This window comes from Podarcis tiliguerta (assembly GCF_965153285.1).
Source record: "Podarcis tiliguerta genome assembly, chromosome: 10".
Lineage (NCBI taxonomy): Eukaryota > Metazoa > Chordata > Lepidosauria > Squamata > Lacertidae > Podarcis > Podarcis tiliguerta.
In genome coordinates this window covers 36,226,252-36,244,071 of record NC_139543.1, presented here as the reverse complement: position 1 = coordinate 36,244,071, position 17,820 = coordinate 36,226,252, and the positions used below count along the sequence as shown (strand labels likewise).

General features: G+C 44.1%; 1 protein-coding gene across 3 annotated transcripts in view; it reads left to right on the top strand.

The window, feature by feature from the left end:
• Positions 1 to 2,675: 2,675 nt before the first annotated feature.
• Positions 2,676 to 17,820, top strand: part of SLC6A15 (solute carrier family 6 member 15) — a 39,903-nt gene continuing 24,758 nt past the window's right edge. Inside the window, exon 1 of one of the 3 annotated variants that reach the window (XM_083400959.1) lies at positions 2,676 to 2,971. The gene's annotated coding sequence lies outside the window, so the exon portion shown is untranslated. Of the gene's footprint in view, positions 2,972 to 3,557; positions 3,762 to 4,405; positions 4,658 to 17,820 lie in introns of those variants that run through there. The other 2 variants (XM_083400960.1, XM_083400961.1) reach the window with 2 other exon arrangements.

Genomic DNA, 17,820 nt, shown 5'->3' with positions numbered 1-17,820 from the left:
TCTAGTTCAGAATCTTGTTTTCACAGTGGCCAACCAGATGCACATGGGAAGCCTGCAAGTAGGACTTGAGTGCAATAGCACTCTCCCTACTTGTGAATCCCAGCAACTGGTATATAAAGACATACTGTACTGCCTTCAGTGGGGGAGGCAGAACATAGCCATCATGGATAGTAGCCATTGACAGCCTTATTATTCATGATTTTGTCTAATTCCATTTCAGAACCATCCAACTTGGTGGTTCTGGGAGAGCATTCCACAATTTAACCATGTGGTGTGTGAAGAAGTATTTCCTTTCATCTTTCAACATTCAGGGTGGCCTTGACTTCGAACTGTATGAGAACTATGGTTATCCCCACAACCATTATTTGAGGAAAACAATGTAAGCCCCTTGCTTTGCCAGGATGCCCCCTCTAACTTAGATTCTAAATTGGCCAAGTCATGTATATAAATACCAGGAAGCTGGTTTCATCTCTTGCCTGATCAACAGCACAGTATCCTCTACCTGTTGCACTTCAGTTCTGAGTTTGAATTATGGGTTGTAGAAATAACCTGGACTGAAAATATCCATCCCATATTGGGATTTGGATATGATTGTCATCCAAATCCCAAATCCGGCCCCAACACTACTAAACAAATCTGCACTGATTTTAAAATACTGATTCACACACACTGAGAGGTATAATAGCAGGGTTATTCAATGGATGATAAGTCCATTTAGCAACCAGTGGGCAAATCCACAGTGTTTTCCATCTGTAAGATTTTCTGAAATACTGTATATTCACACATTTGCCTATGACTAATTGATTTACTTGTGCTGGTGAAAAAGGGCCGGTAAATTATTTCAAATAATTTTCAATTAGGAAGCCTTGGGAAATCTAAACAATATTTTTGACCATCACTTTGTTTTGCTACAACAAACCCTCTTCCTTTCATTAAGCCTGCCTTTAAAACCAAGTGTACACTTATAAAGCAGATAAGGTTTTATGATGGCAATTTACCATATCCACATAGAGGGTTGCATTTGGTAGATAAGGTGCCAGAAAATCAACAGATGTTCACACTAATTGAACTGCCTTCCTGCTGGTGCTCTCAGTCGAATCCCATACTAATTATCTCTTTATACATATTCTAAATAGGATCTATTCTTCTGCATGTTAAATGGCTTCAGAACACAATAGGGATTTACAGTCTAGTGTTGCCTGGTTTCTCAGTTTTTGCCTTGCTAAGTGATAAGACTAGTTCTGCCAGAAGGGGATGGGAGGCCACTAGCCTCTAGGTAGGGATGGATCCTCCACAAATCAACCTCTCCAGACCAATGTATTATTGATATTATTCCTATATGCTGTATACTTCCCTGACATATTTGCATGGAAGTGTGGATTACAGTGGTACCTCGGGTTAAGTACTTAATTTGTTCCGGAGGTCCATTCTTAACCTGAAACTGTTCTTAACCTGAAGCACTACTTCAGGTTAGCTAATGGGGCCTCCAGCTGCTGCCGCACCACTGGAGCACGATTTCTGTTCTCATCCTGAAGCAAAGTTCTTAACCCGAGGTACTATTTCTGGGTTAGCAGAGTCTGTAACCTGAAGCGTATGTAACCCAAGGTACCACTGTATATACTGCTTGGAATGAAGGACAAGATGGCAACCTCACCATGTCCTAAAACCAACGGAACTAGTAGTTGAATTTTACATGCCAACACCTTCCACCACCCTTGAGCAGCAGTTCAGATCAGAGGCTACAGAGCAGGCTGAGCAGCACACACAGTGTGTTCTCCAACAGCTCACCACCGCTACCCCAGTCATCTGCTGCCTCAGTCTCCCCAATGGAAGAGCTGGTCCTGACCTAGCTCAAGGAAAGTTCTCAAAGATCATAGATGCACAAGAGCAAATTCATTCATGCATATGCAGCACTTTTCAATGACTCCCTACAAATTTGCTACACTTTCTTGCTACTAATTCCACAGGGACTCTTCTGTTGAATCAATACTTAATCCCTGCTTTGGTTTTGTTGTGTTCATTTCTCCCCATCAAGAAACAGGCATTCGAGAACTGACCAACGATGACCTGCCATTATCAGATCTATTGTTCCTGAATATTAAGGGATGAAACACATTTCGGTACACACACTCCACTTGGGAGAATCGGGAATCCAAGAAGCGCCAGCAATGGGCCGATGTGCGTAAAAGGGCCTTCCGAGGAAACCCTGAATGTCAACCTTCCGTTTCTCTTCCTCGGCTCCTATCCTCTTTGCGCGCAGGGCTGCCTTCACACACAGACGTCTGTCCAGTCTCTCTCTCTCGTCCAAAGCCTGAGCGCACATGCGCACTGCGAGGGAGCCGCGGCCGCCGCATCTCCTCCACGAGCACATGGCCCGTTTGGAAAGGAGGAATGTGCCGCAACGTCCCGCTGGAAGAACTACCTACGAGGGTGGGGTGCGGCTGAGGGAACCGGCGGCCGGGAAGGCGCTGCGCTTTGTTCTGGAACAAAAGCCTCTGGGCTGGGTTGCGCGCTACCGGGGAGTGGGGGTGGGGGGCACCTCCGAGCGGCGGCGGCGGAGAGCCTCCCTCCGGCGGGAGAGAAGGCGCGCGCTCCGCACAGGCTGAGGGAAGAACGGGAGGGGGAGGAGATGCCCGCCGCGCTCTGGCGTGCTGCTGCTGCTGCAGACTGCGCTGCGCCAAGGGAGGGGCGGCTCTTCTCGCCCTGCCTTTCCCGCGCCCGCCCCCTCCCCCCCCCTCCGAGTCTTTAAACGCCCCTGCATAGGAAGAGCCGCGCACATGTCCGTTCTCCCTCGCGCAGAAATACATATTTAAATAGCTCTATACCATACACACACAAGCGCGCGCACGCGCGTCCGACAGCCTGCCGGCTCAGCCAGTCGCTGATTCCTCTCGCCGACCTCCGCCACATTGCAGGGGCTGCCGCTTGTCGAGTCGCCGAAGCAGGCGGGGCACCCCGGGCGCGGAAGGAGGTAAGGCGAGGCGGGGGTGCAGTCAGGGGAGCCCCCGGCCCTGGGTGAGCGGGGCAAAGGGGAGGGGGGCAGAAATGGCTGGGCTGGAGGAGGAGAGCCTCGTGGTCGCCGAGGAAAAGGCTGAGCCGCGCGCGCATAGCGCCACAGGTTTCTTTGATGGGAAGGAGGAGGGATCTTTGCCATCCGTGGACTCTCGATCGAGGGAGTGGGGAATGATAATCTTCACCCCCCCCCAAAGAAAGAAATCTCGTTGGTTTCTGAAGAATGGGCATGGTGTATATTGAGCTAGAGAGAGTCATGGTTTGACTCGGTCGATGGCAGCTTCCCCAATGGGTAGTGGCCGGTGCCACGCGCCATCATATGCAGAAGAAGCCTCCGTGTGTCTGTCTGCAAGGCCGGGCTTAGTAAGGCAAGAGGGATGGCGGGATGGATCCCTAACCAGGCAATAGTCTGGATCCATGGTGGGCACTGCCTGTCGCCCTCGCTTCTTCCAGCACCGTCTCGTACAAGGGAGTCTAGGCATGAGATCCCCCCCCCCCCCTTGTCTCGATCCCTAGTGGCATAGAAAGGCGCAATGATGGCCTCGGCGAAGACGCTATGGGGAAGTAGACGCGCAGGCTACGTAGCTGGACCCTGGGACCATCCCCAGCAGACAGAAAGATGAGCAGCGCATCCTGGGCTCCGGGTACCCAGCATGAACTGAGCATCCTTCTTGGGCGAGGCGTGGCGTGGCGAGGCCGGGGGCTGGAGGCTGGCCAGAGGGAAAGAGAGGAAAAGAAGAGCCATGTAGGTTAGTAGGATTTCGAGGTAGCGCTGCTGTCTGTGTTATGTCTTCCCCCCCCCCCCCCCCAGTATATCCATCTGCCCAATAGAAATCGAATTCGTTCCGATCTGGCGATCCTGCTATAAGGAAGCAGCAGCATCTCCATATTCTCCCACCCTCTTGGCAGTCTTGCCAAGCGTGGCCCGAAATCCTCGTGCTCGTTTATTTTCCTTTTGTGGGAGGAGGGGAAGGTGTGTGTTTGGATCGCCCGTAGAAGGAATCCGGCATTTTACGCAATGACGCGTGGCGGGCATTTTACTTCCTTTCATTACCACCGGGTGGGAAAGCGGGCCATTTCAAGCCCCCCCCCCAATCGGGCTGAACTTAATGCCTGCTGAACTTGCGCCCCCCCACCCCCAATCCACACCGCCTGTGGATCTGTGATGGTTAAGGAGAGGGGCACCCCCGCGCTTCGCTCGCTCGGAGGAACGGACTCGTACGCAGAGCTATTTGGGTGTCTCCGGAGCTTATTACGAGGAAACGGGTGTGAATTGGGCAGGCGAACCTTGTCGATCCGAGAGGATGAGGCGTGCCTCTCCAAGGACGCCTGCATCGCTTCCCGGAGCTTTCATTTAATAGCAGGTGGAAAGTGGAATGATAACTAGGCACAAAGGGATGGGGTTTGCTTTGTTTTTGTTTTTTTCTGGAATCGGGAAGAGGAAGAGGAATAAAGACCAACACTTTCCGAGGTGTCTGAAGGGGAAGAGCTCCAGTGGCTGATGCTCTGCTCTCCATGACATGTAACCGGTGACAATTCGCTACAAGGACACGCTCTGCTTTCCTAGTGCGTCCCTAATCCCAGCCTGCTTGGAGTAATTGTGGGCGGGCGCAAGCCTGGCACGGGGTGACGTCACCATGTTTGGGTGGGTATGTTAATGAGGAGCCCTGCTCGCTGTCTACAGAGCTTGCTTTTTCCTTTTTTTGCGGTATTGTGAACCTCACCCCTTTTATAGTTCCCAAATAAAGGGAATATATTTTCTTTCTTTCTGCAATTACCATGTTGCTATAGACCCCGTTTCTTTACAGTGATGCCTGTTGTCTACATAGGGCCATTCCGAAACAGGCTTGTGTTGCTATTGTTTGGCATGACTTCAGAACGACCCAGTATGTATTTGCTATGAGCTGTGCTAGTTAAGACAGTGCCTGTCTAGGAATTTCATATATGTAATTTTTATATATTTATTATTGAAGGAAATTTACAATACAAAAACACACACATATGCATTATCTTATCTTAGAATGCAATTATATAAATCAATTTAATATATAATCACACAATATATATCATTTCTCACTTTCTCTTTCTCTCTGTGCATACATATTTGCCACCAATACGATGAGAAAGACTTGACTCCTAACTGCAGTCCTGTGAATGTTAGAAGTTCCATTGTGCTCAATGAACCTTACTTCCTAGTAAATACATTTACCTGTGAGTCTCATTAAGGTCAGCTGGACTTACTGTTGAGTGGAGGTGTGCAGGACTGTGTTGTTAGTTGTTTCTTCATTCGCACAAGGAAAGGGGCAATTTCTGCTCAGCAGCTGCACTATATCATACACCATTCCGAAGGGCTCCCCAGTCTGCAGGAGCAGATTTTCAGGGAACACAGGTTGCTCCAGGGGGATATGGGCAATGAGAAAGCCTCATTCTGTGGTGGTGAACTGTGTACCATTCACAGAAGGGAGGCTACAATTGAAGCTGTTATAAACAGACCCACCTCTCACTGATAAGCTGAGAAGATGTAAAATGGTTCAGTTTATTAAAGAGTTTGGATTTTCCTGGGCAACATTAATGTCTTGTTTTTAAGTTATTGCATTCAATGGCAGTCAGTGAGGGACAAATGAGCCATTTTAGATAGTATTTAGCATTGATAAATACTTATCATAGTGGGTATATTTAGATGGGGTTATAAGATGTATATGTTGAAGAAAATTGACTTGAAAATAAGAAGGTACTTGCTATGTCCATCTGAAGACACGGCAGTTAAATTTTGCCTCTCTTGTGATGTGTTTAAAGTAGAAAACTGATGACATAGGTCTAAGATATTTCATCAGATCTTACGCCATGCTGTGACAATGCACTCAGATTTGTTGGGGATTTCCCTTACTCTGTAATGGAAGGAAATTGAAAGAGAAAGCTTTTACTTCCTATGAAAAAGCAGATTATTCTGCAAACATAGCATGAAATTGCATCAGCAGTTTGCTTTCATCAGCTTATATACTTGCTTTTGCAGATCTGTTCACTAGAATTATAGCATCAATATTCTTGGGATCAGCAAGAATCTATGGTTACTAATTGTTAAGCGTGATCCTGCCAAAATCTGTCACTTTGCTCTTCCCTTGTAATTACAGGTAATTCGCATAATAGTTGTTAGGCACTATTATTATCTGGAATACCGGGAAGTGTTTTTTTAAATACACACCCACATTCCTTTGAGCCTGAACAGTTGCAAATTCAGGAAGCAATTTCAACTGATTTTAACCTGGGAGACAAAACTGCAAGCTGCTGTATGCATGAACTAGTGAGCAACTGATGCAACAGCACATCTCCTCTCCACCCCAAAATTATCTGTCTTCTTTTCTTATACAGAATCTAAACTGTTCCTTTCAGATTTCCTTTCCCCCAAACTTTTAAAAGTTAGAAACATACCAAGAAAGATGAATATGGCCTGGTATAAGTAGTGATTTGAATTGGACCCTTCTACAATGCTTTTGAAAATGTTAGTTTCATTAAAATACAGTGGCTCAATAATTCCCTCTCCCCCTGCAAAAAGGAAGAGAAGAACAGAAGCTAACAGGATCTAGGGGAGACTTGACCCTTGTGATAGGTCTGTTCTCCATCCTATTGGATCACTGAACCACTGCCTCTCTGGCAGAAGCCAAGTCACCTAAGCTGATTCTTCTCTAACTCCATCATCAAATTGATATGATGGAGTATCTCAAATTACTATCATGCGCTTCCAGGCACCTTTCTCAGCAGGCTGAGAACAGGGGCAGGGAACCATTTTCAACCTGAGGGCTGTGTACCTATTGGGCAACCTTCAGGGCATGGGTGGGACAAACCATGACAGTGGAAGGTTCAGATGCAGAAAATGGGTGGGGACATCGGTTAAATGTGGGCAGGACCAGAAGCAAAAAGTGGGTGGAGCAACAGATATAACTCTTAACTATGAGTTGTAAGCTACATTCCAGCCATGCAGAAGTCATACATATCTACACACACCACCACCACTACCCATCTCTCCACCCATCCAAGCAAGAAGCATTATCCTAGTTCAAGGATGCAGGCCAGCCAGGCCAAAGCTGTTGAGTGTTGACCAGTGCCTTGAAGGGGCGTGACTTGGGAAGAGTTTGGAGGGCCAGAGAGAGAGAGGCATTTGACCTCTGACCTCTGAGCCTGGGACTCCCTTCCTCTTCTCTGAGTGTAGGCATGAATATCAACATTTTTAAAAGAACTAAAAATGGGCACTTTTAATCAGGCAAATAGGTTTTTTTAGCCTGTAAAAATACATATTTCACAATAAAGCAATGCTGTGATAATAGTTTTATTCTTATGCTCAAATAATGTCAGTTATGGGTTGTTGTTTTTTAAGTTTAGTTATTACCTGTCTCCTTTATCATTGATTGCCTCTTTCTTTTGTTTCGTTCTCTGATGCTTGGATTCTAATTGTCATGGGAACTGTGTTTTGTCCACATTTTGATTAGGTCTCCTTTGCTTTGTTGGAGGTGTACTTCCCACCCCAATTTTATAATTCCTGAATGCTTTCCCCTGAAACAGCAGGTATAGCAACAGTATGCTTGGGGGAGAGGCACAACATGCTTCTTAATTTAATATATTTTGCAGCAGTGTCTCTATGCTTCAGTTTTAGAATTTGGCATTTTGTGCACCACTCACATGAACTGCTTTGCTGCAGACTTGATATCTTGACTCAGATTTAAAGCTGGCCTCTGACTCCACCCTATGCCTTCCCACCTCTCACATGCAGCAAAAGTGGGCATAGAGTGGCTTGCTTGCACTCTGATTGGCTCTCCCAAGTTCTTCTGTATTGGCCTTTGAGTTGCCAGTTTATTCCAGGATATGGGGCAAGACAAACTTGTGGAGGGAGGGGAGTTATATACATATCGGACCACTCCATAATCTGTAGACTAGGAGGAAAGGGGTATTGGTGCAATATATTAGCATCTCTATAGTAAATGAAAACATGCAGACTCCCTCTTTTTCACCTGACCTCCAAGATAACATCTATAAATAATGTACAGTCATACCTTGGTTTTCAAATGCCTTGTGAGCTGAACGTTTTGGCTCCCGAACGCCACAAACCCGGAAGTGACTGTTCCAGTTTGTGAACTATTTTTGGAAGCTGAACATCTGCAGGAGCTTCCGCTTTGGTTTTCAAACATTTTGGAATTTGAACGGACTTCCGGAAAAGATTGCATTCAACTTCTCAAGTACGGCTGTATCAAAGAAGAAATCTTCAGCAAGGCACCCTTTAGCACCAGGGTACAAAAGCTTGATTGCCTGAGGGAATTGGGGAGCTATTTAGCTGCTGCCATCCCAAACTCTTTTCTGTCCACTTCCTATTCTAAGATAGTTATTCAAGTAGGCAGTTAGCATTGCATCTAGTTCCCATCACATCTAGCGTTCAAGAATCAAGACAGGGCAAAGGAGCAAAGCGGCCCTGCTCAGAACTAGGAAAGATGTGATGGAAACTAGAACAGCAGCTTAATTTCTATCTATCTCCCCAGTTATCATGGCCTTTGGAGGAGACAGAGTTAGAGCTCCCTGAGAAAAGGCACTGGATGGGACCCAAATGATGGGCAGGGGACCCATACTCTCAAGGGCACTTTGCTGCTGGGGAATTCAGGATGATGGGTGTGGATGTTGGGATGGAATTTCCTTATTATTTTATATGTGCTTTTAAAAATACCTTCACAGAATTGGCTGCATTTGCTTTACTCTGCATGGATTGTGGGTATGGAGACACTTCTTGGCTGCTGTGCTGCTGTCATGCTTTTGAAAGGAGGTGGGGTCAGTTTAGACTGGGCTGAGGCAATAGCTGCTAACGGTGCTGGCAGCAGTTTCGCGGAGCTGTTGTTGGCAGTGGTATCCATGTTCTTGTCCTTCAGGGGGAAAAAAACTAGTTCAGAAGTCTCCATAGAACCTCAAGTTGCATTCAAGGCTAAATTACAGAACCACAACCCGTGATGCTGAAATCGACATATGTGTGCCTTTTTGCATGCAAATGTTGTGGGCATCTGTCAGAACTGTTACATTCACCCAGCTCCGTGCCAGAGGCAGTTTTGAAACTAGAATTACTACACTTACTGAAATTATTAACTATGTGATAGCTACCTACCTACTCATAGAAGTGTTCACAAAGCATGTAAGAAGAAAACAAAACAGTATGAGACTACTTTTCTCCCTCACTGTTCAAGAAAAGGTTTCTTTCTTCGTTTCTCCTAGAACTGAAACTGACATAGATTAGAAGCTGTGTATGGGATTAGTCACTAGGGGGGCTGGCAACCTTTTTGGGGTCTGTGGTACATTTGCAAACCAGCAAATCTTTCATGTGCAGCATGCGCACACCACACACATGCATGTGCAGATACCACCACACTCACTCTCCCCACACACCATAAATTAAGCTTGAAAAATGTGTTTTCACTTTTTTTAAAGCATCATGGGGCTGAACTTATCTGGAGGTGCTGAAGCAGTTAACCTTCTCTTCCCAAGTGTAATCTTCAGGAAGTTTGCCCCACACTGCAACAAATAGGCTCACTGGAAAGCTTTCTGTTGGGATGAATAGAAGGCTTTTCCAAGTCTCATTAAAGCAGGAGAGGGGTGATTTGGTCACAACTTGGGACATAAGGGCTCCCTGTCCCCTCCCATGCCACAATTGGGTCTGAAGACCTCTTTCAATCCTCATTTCAGCAGGTGGTGGGCTGGGAGCAGGATCCTGCAGGCAGTAGGGCAGGCTGATGTGAAAGCTGATGCAAGAGAGTCACCAAGTTTCTTCACAGTTGTGAGGCAGCTATGACAGGTGCTCTTAGGAGAGGAATCAGTAGCATGAGCAATGGGGATTATTCTTAGCCAAGATTGTCTCACTTCCCCTTGCGTTAGACCAAAAGAAAACCCCCCATTTGTCCTGGACCGAAAGAATTATGCCCAGACACTGAGAGAAACATGGGAAGCACCAGATCCAGCAATTTCATCCAAGTGCTGGATGAAGCGAATGAGTGCTGATAACAGAAGGAACTCTGCTCTTCCAAACTGGAATGATGGGCATGGAATTTGTATGCTTGCTGTCTCATTCCCAAGGAAAACACTTGTAAGTCCTGCAGCCTCTTAAGAAACCAGCTTGACTTGCTTCCTGTCTTGACAGTTTCATGGGTCTGAGTCTCCTAACCTGGTTCTGACAAGGGTCCATGATCTATGATGGAATAACCCTGGTGGTTTCAGCACCACAGAGAGCTGTGAGTGAGCAACTTGTTCTGGCAATGGCTGGAGCCAGAGTGAGGTCTTGAGTCTGTTTCCCAGTTTATTGCCCAAAGGTTTGCTGTCCTTGCAGAAACACTGGAGCTTCTTAAAGGGTCAAATGCTTGACCTGGAGAAGTGTGCTGCTTTTGTGCTCTGTGGCCTGCTATCTGCACCACTACCTGCACAACTGTCAAGTGCAGGCATTTGGTTTCTCAGGCTAAGAGAAGGATGTTTGGTGACTTCGATTCAGTGGGCTCTGGTTCAGTAGGCTGAGGTTCAATGTCAGGAGCTTGGGCTAGCTCTTCAGCCAGTGGCACTGTAGCCATAGACTTGGCTGGCTCTTTCTCCTCTGACTCTGAGGACAAAACCATGATACCTAAAGGCTTGACAGGGTTGATGGAGACCATTGTTGCTCAAGCTGCAAATGCAATGGCTGGTATTCCTCAAAACATACCAAACCCCTGTTTGCTTTTGAGAGGTCTGAGACTGGGGCCAGGATCTGGCTGAGTAGGATCCCTCACATAAGCCTCCAGTGATGCAATTCTGTTATATATGGAAACATCAAAATTTTGTGTGGAGCAGAAATGAACAGATGCAGTTTAAACAAATAATTAGTGTGCACACACACTATGGTTTTCGTTTTCTGATTAAAAGTTTTGATACTTTGATTTGTTTTTGCCATAAAAGTATTGGGATAAAATTACTATTAGTAGTAGCAGGTTTCTTTTCTTTTCTTTTCTTTTCTTTTCTTTTCTTTTCTTTTCTAGGCAAATGCACTGGCAGTTATGTAGCTCCCTGGAGGTCTTTCATGTGACTAAACTATTTATGGTTATTAATGTAGAGTGTTTTGACTTTGCCTACTGCATTTTCCATTTTAATCTCTTTTAAAGTACGAGAACATAAACTGTTCCTTCAAAAGAGTAGAACAGTTGATTCTGTACATTTTTTTAAAAAAACTTGAGTATTAATGTGTATGAAAGTTACTAGGAAATTGGCTACATGTGAGACTATTAAAATGACTGTCAACTGAAGCACATCAGCCTTCCATTGATGATAGCAGGCTATTTTTTTTTAAAAAGGGGTCTATTTAATATATTTCGATCTTTCCTCCCACCTAACAAAATCTGTTATACTTTATTAAAAATTTCATATGATCTTTGTAAGGTCTTGACACACTTGTAAGGTGATTGTGGGGCAAGAAGAAATCCTTCTGAATTATCATGGCAGTAAAGTAGGAAACTCGATTCAAAACCATTTCACATTCATCAATACTTCTTAATATCTGGTTCAGTTACTAACTTTTAAAAGCATATGAGAACACATGAAACAATAAATGAGATGGTTCAGACATGTTTCATGAAGATGAACGTCATGATGTGTCCAGGTTCTTGATAGAAATATTTTCAGAAAATTCCCATTTCTTAAAAATGCATTGCTTAATAAGAATTATATTTACAAATGAGTAAAACAAACAGGGTTTTCAAATAATTCCATTCACATTCACATGAGGCAGGTAATTTAAACAAGCAGGCCAATTAAATTAAAACAAAATAACATATTCAGACATGCTAAACCACATTTAAACTAATTCAGGACGTTTCCAAAGTTTTCCAGAAAATTCACGTTGGAAGGGTTGATGGTTTAGTTTAATTGTATTTATGATAACAGTTTTGATGCACTAATATAAAGGCGTTAATTTTGCTTCAAAATAGAAGCATGTCAGAGTGAGGTTATATAAGAAATAGACTTTTATCTGGATCTGGATCATTTGCCATCTTTCATTAGTGAAAGTTCACATCACATGCAGCTTGAGTCTTCATCTGTTTCTAGCAGGTTGGGGGACAATATGTTTTGGAGCGTAGCCTTGGAGACAGTATGATATGACTATATCAGGTTTCCATAGCAGATTTTAGATAGTAGTGTAAGTGGAAATTTTAATACAATGAAGAAAAGGTCTACAACATTCTGTGCTTCAGAAAAAGAATATTCTAGAGCAGTCGCACTCCAGAACTGCATTAAAGTTTGTTTGAGGTATCTGCATACAAACATAATTCAGAAGACAAACTGAAAGTTTGGAGCTGACATAAGTGGACTATGTATTATTCCTTAATAGTGTGAACATATCCAGAAGAAATACTCATTGCCTAGGTAATAATTTCTCCTAAATCCTCTAGTGCTGGTAGAACACAATTCTACATTGGGGGAAATACTGACAGCCAGTGAAGTGTAGTGGCTAAAGTCTTGGCCAAGGACCAGGGAGACTGAGATTCAAACCTTCACTCAACCACAAAGGGTGACCTTGGGCCAGTCATTGGTAGGAGGCTATCTCCTGCGTAACCTCTATGCTGGAGGAACAACATTGGTATTGGCGGGGGGTGGGGGGTGGGGAAGAGGACTTGGCAGATTCCTGTATTTCTGCAGGACATTATTTCAACCACCAATGATGGCTAAAAATTTCACTCTCTATGGAGTTAATGGATAGCCCAAGATGACAGTCACAACAGAAGATAAGATTCTGACTGCAGCCAGTTCCTGTTCACCCCCAGGACAATATAAGACCACCCCCCCCCGCGAAAACAAAGATCTCATATACAGTGGTACCTCGGGTTAAGAACTTAATTCGTTCTGGAGGTCTGTTCTTAACCTGAAACTGTTCTTAACCTGAAACACCACTTTAGCTAATGGGGTCTCCTGCTGCCGCTGCGCTGCTGCTGCACGATTTCTGTTCTCATCCTCAAGCAAAGTTCTTAACCCGAGGTAATATTTCTGGGTTAGCGGAGTCTGTAACCTGAAGCGTATGTAACCCGCAGTACCACTGTAATAGGCTGTGAGTGTTCCACTCTTCTTCTGATTGTTAGCAGGTAGGGAATATCTGTACTGCAGAACTCAGCTCAGCTGCCTCTGTGATGTGGCACAGAGAAGATGTCAGATTGTGGGTTCACCACCACAGAGTGCAAAATGCTGTTGGCTAGACTGTTGAAGCAGACAAATGCATGACTTGTAATTTCTCAAAGTCATACATTCAGTCTCATGGGCTCAAGTCTGTGGAATTGATTCCCAGCTGAGGTTAGTCATATATCTTCCTGCTAAATTTCAGGTGCATGACCAAGACTTTCTTGCTCCAGCAGGCATATACAAGTAGTTTTCAGTCTTATAATAAATAGTTATTATTTTATTGTCCCATTTCCTGTGGATTGTTTTTATGTACACTGCTTAGAAATGCAAATGATTAAGCAGGATACACATGTCTTAAATAAATAAACAAACAACCGTGTTGTAATAAGTAGCTTATTTTATTGAAGCAGGAAAAGCTACCCAAGGATGTCTGCTCCATTAAAATATAGAACTAGATCTCAGAATAGGGATATTCAAGTGGGAGGGGGCCTGATTCTCACTGCCCAGTGTCATTGGGGTAGAAAGGATATCCTTTACTTTCTTCCATAGCTGAATGATTGCCATTTCCTTTTACAGGGAAAAAGTAAAGAGCTCTAACTGGAGATACTGCAGTGATAAAAACAAACAAATAAGCCCACCCATGGGAAGAACATAGTTTAAAAAAACATATCACCAGTATCAAATAGCAGGTTTCTATAGAAACACAGAACACTGCCTTATTCTGAGTCAAACCATTGGCCTATCTAGTTTAGTATTGTTTACACTGACTGGCAGCAGCTCTCCAAAGTTTTCCCCCAAGTCCTACATGGAGATGATGTGAACGGAACCTGGGACCTGTTGCAATCAAAGCAGGTGCTTTACCACTGATCTACAGCTTCTCCCCTAAATTATTAGCATACCAATTGACATTAAATAATTTATATTAAAATGGTACTTTCTGTGCTTTTATTTATTTATTTATTTATTTTCATGATTCTTTTACACTTGTGTTGTTATTTAATTACTCCTTGTGCAATGTGTGTTTTTACAATCCCGAGTCATTGGAGAAGGTAGTGTTCGGTTTTCACTTTCTTCTGAAAAGATGGGTAAATTGACCAAGAAAACTATATTACTGTTCCGATAGCAAGGCATGCTAATTCTGTTTTGGCAGCAGAGAGCAAATCAGCTCTGCTCCAAATGTGGGCAGCTGGGATTAGCATGCCTTTGACTTGCCTGTGTGAGAGAGAAAAAGTTGATCCCCTGTATAAGCTATCTATTAATATTTATTGAAATAAGCTACTTCTGTTTCCTTGCCATATATTATATTGCAAAATATCTGTGCTCCTCTAATATTTCATCATGCACATGACATACCTTCACCTCCCATCTCAGAACAGACATTTTAAAAAGAAAAGGTATGCATATTCAGCTTGGGGAGGGGGAGGAAGGGAAAGGAGATTGTTAGCAGCTTTGAGACTCCTTAGGGTAGTGATAAAGCGGGATATCAAATCCCAAACTCCTCTTCTTCTCTTCCCTTGGCAAAACTGCTCTATAGAAGTTGGCTGGTAAATAACTCTACTTTCTATTATTTTTCCATTATTAGGCTTTATTGCCAGCTTTTAGTAGGTTCATCCAAGTTATCTTGAGGCCACATTGATCTAAATGTACCAGGATCTAGCATTTATCTGTTTCTGAAATGAGATATTGTTTTCATCCTTGTTTTTTGATGATCTCCTGTGTTATGAAAATGCCTGATTGATTTGGTACATTTGGTACACTTCCCATTTATATTAATCAGGCAGGTTTTTTTCATTCTCCCTTGGCTGATGTAATTCAGACTAAAAACTACTTTATCTACTATAGAGATTTATTACTTGAAATAGTCAAATAATGGAATCAGGATTTTCATTTTACAGGGGCAGGTGCTGGTGAAATGTTGTTGCTAACCACTTCTGAAACTCGCCAGACTTTTCAGTTATTATTAAGGTCAGGAAGCCAGAAGATAAATGGAATGACCTTGGAACAGCCTAATTTGCTTTTTCCTGTCATTATAGTAGAAATGATGAAGAAGCCTGAAAACATTCAGCTCTTCAGAAATCCAAAGAGCTAAAATTTCAAAGCCAAGATTGGGTGAATCTTATAGTTCAAAACACTTGCAAAACCATTCCTGTAGATCACAGCATATGAAATAACTTCCATAGTTTCAAGACTGTATCTTGAAGGGCATGACACCTGCTTAGTAAAACTGCAAAGTTACCCTGGGAAATTTGACTACCCATATGCATTATCTTGTTCTTAATGCAAGGCAGACCTGCGTTAAGAATTTAAATGAGGCAGAGTCAAGAACCTTAGGACCAATTCACATGACCAAACTGATAATAGAATCATAGAATTGCAGAGTTGGCAGGGACGATGTGGGTTATCTAGTACAACTCCCTGGACTGCAGGAATCTTTTGCCAAAGATGGGCCTTGAACACATGAGCCTGAGATTAACAGTCTCATGCTCTAGTGACTGAGCTGTTATAATGTTGTCAAGCGTGTAAGTTGGATTCATCTGAACGGATTCAGGTAGCTTTCTTCCTCGGTCCCTTTGCGAGCTGACCCACATTCTCTACAATACACTCTGTGAACTACTTCAAATCTACTCAAAGTGGGTTAAGTAAAAAGGTACCCCTGCCCGTACGGGCCAGTCTTGACAGACTCTAGGGTTGTGCGCCCATCTCACTCAAGAGGCCGGGAGCCAGCGCTGTCCGGAGACACTTCCGAGTCATGTGGCCAGCGTGACATCGCTGCTCTGGCGAGCCAGTGCAGCACACAGAAACGCCGTTTACCTTCCCGCTATAAAGCATTACCTATTTATCTACTTGCACTTAAGGGTGCTTTCAAACTGCTAGGTTGGCAGGCGCTGGGACCGAACAACTGGGACCGAACCCCGCCGCGGGGATTCGAACCACCGACCTATCAATCGGCAAGCCCTAGGTGCTGAGGCTTTTATCCACAGCGCCACCCGCGTCCCTATAAAGTGGGTTAAACTACGCCATTATTCATTTGGACTGTATTGATTTCTTTGTAGCACATGCTGAAGCAGTTATTTGAGTATACCTCTTCTTGCCAAACACAGACCTCTGAATCTACTCAGGCCACTGGTGAAAGAAGGGGGGTGCGGCCTGTCCGGGGGTTATCCTTGAGGGGGGTGACATCGCCGCCCTGACTCCCAGGATGCTTGCCACGGGCGGCGCCCCCTGGAATGCTTGCCACCAGTGGCTCCCCCCTGTGATGCTCTCCATGGGTGGCTTCCCCCTGGGACGCTCGCTGCGGGCATTGCCCCTGGGACATTTGCTCTGCCCCCATGGGCAGCTAGCCCCACCCCTGGGTGCACAGCATGTGCGCTGCTCTGGGTGCCGGAGCAGCTAGCTCCGCCTCTGACTCAGACAACATATAAACATTGCCAATTTGGTTTTTTTGCAAAGTACCGTTTCTGAACAGTGAAAGATAATAATAAAAAACAAGTCAGATTTTAAAGCATACATCTACTCATAAAGGATGGGATGCGGGTGGCGCTGTGGGTTAAGCCACAGAGCCTAGGACTTGCCAATCAGAAGGTTGGTGGTTCGAATCCCCATGACGGGGTGAGCTCCCGTTGTTCGGTCCCAGCTCCTGCCCATCTAGCAGTTCGAAAGCACGTCAAAGTGCAAGTAGATAAGTAGGTAAAGGTAAAGGGTGTTTCTGTGCGCTGCTCTGGTTTGCCAGAAGTGTCTTAGTCATGCTGGCCACATGTACGCTGTACGCCGGCTCCCTCGGCCAGTAAAGCGAGATGAGCGCCGCAACCCCAGAGTCGTCGGCAACTGGACCTAACGGTCAGGGGTCCCTTTACCTTTACTTATAAAGGATGATAAAGCTATAACCAGTCAATTCTACCATGGGTTTTGAATGGCTGCAGGAATAAACTTGCAGTAAAGGTGCAGCTTCTCACAACATGACATATAATAAATAATTTTGCTAAAGCACATTACATATATGACCTCCTATCTAAAAAATGGGGCATTCGCACAATTGACATCAAATATTCACACATTTCTCATTCTGTTACAGAAATGTAAATCTTACATTGTCTTGTGATGAAAAATTATTCATGTACAAGTTAATAATATTCACACATGGTACAAATGCCAGGAGAGATACATTAAAGGTATACCAAATATGGTCTTACTTGTGACACATTTCAATTAACATTCATATAGGAATCACCATATGGCTTTCTAGAAGTTGAAAGCAATATGTTTCAACTTTAAATGACATTTCCACGGTTAAGAATGCTCCATTAAGATGCATTTATCCGAATGTGCATGGCCCCACCACAAGCCCCCTCACATGCAAGAGCTCTTCTTGCACACATCTGTAGGACAATTATGTGATCACACAGTCTAGTTGGGTCATTTGTTTCTCAGTTTTATCACAGAATTTTTTAAAATATTTTTTTATTATTTTTTGTGATGAGTAGCCATAGAATATATATATATAGAGAGAGAGAAAGAGAGTCAATGTTTTCAATCGTAGAACCATTCAAACAAATCAGTCATACTCAGAGTGAGACATTACTGTAGTAGGAAATATGGAGCTGAGGGGAAGAAAGAGGGAAGGAACTGGGGAACAATGAAATTTCATTCTTTTACATG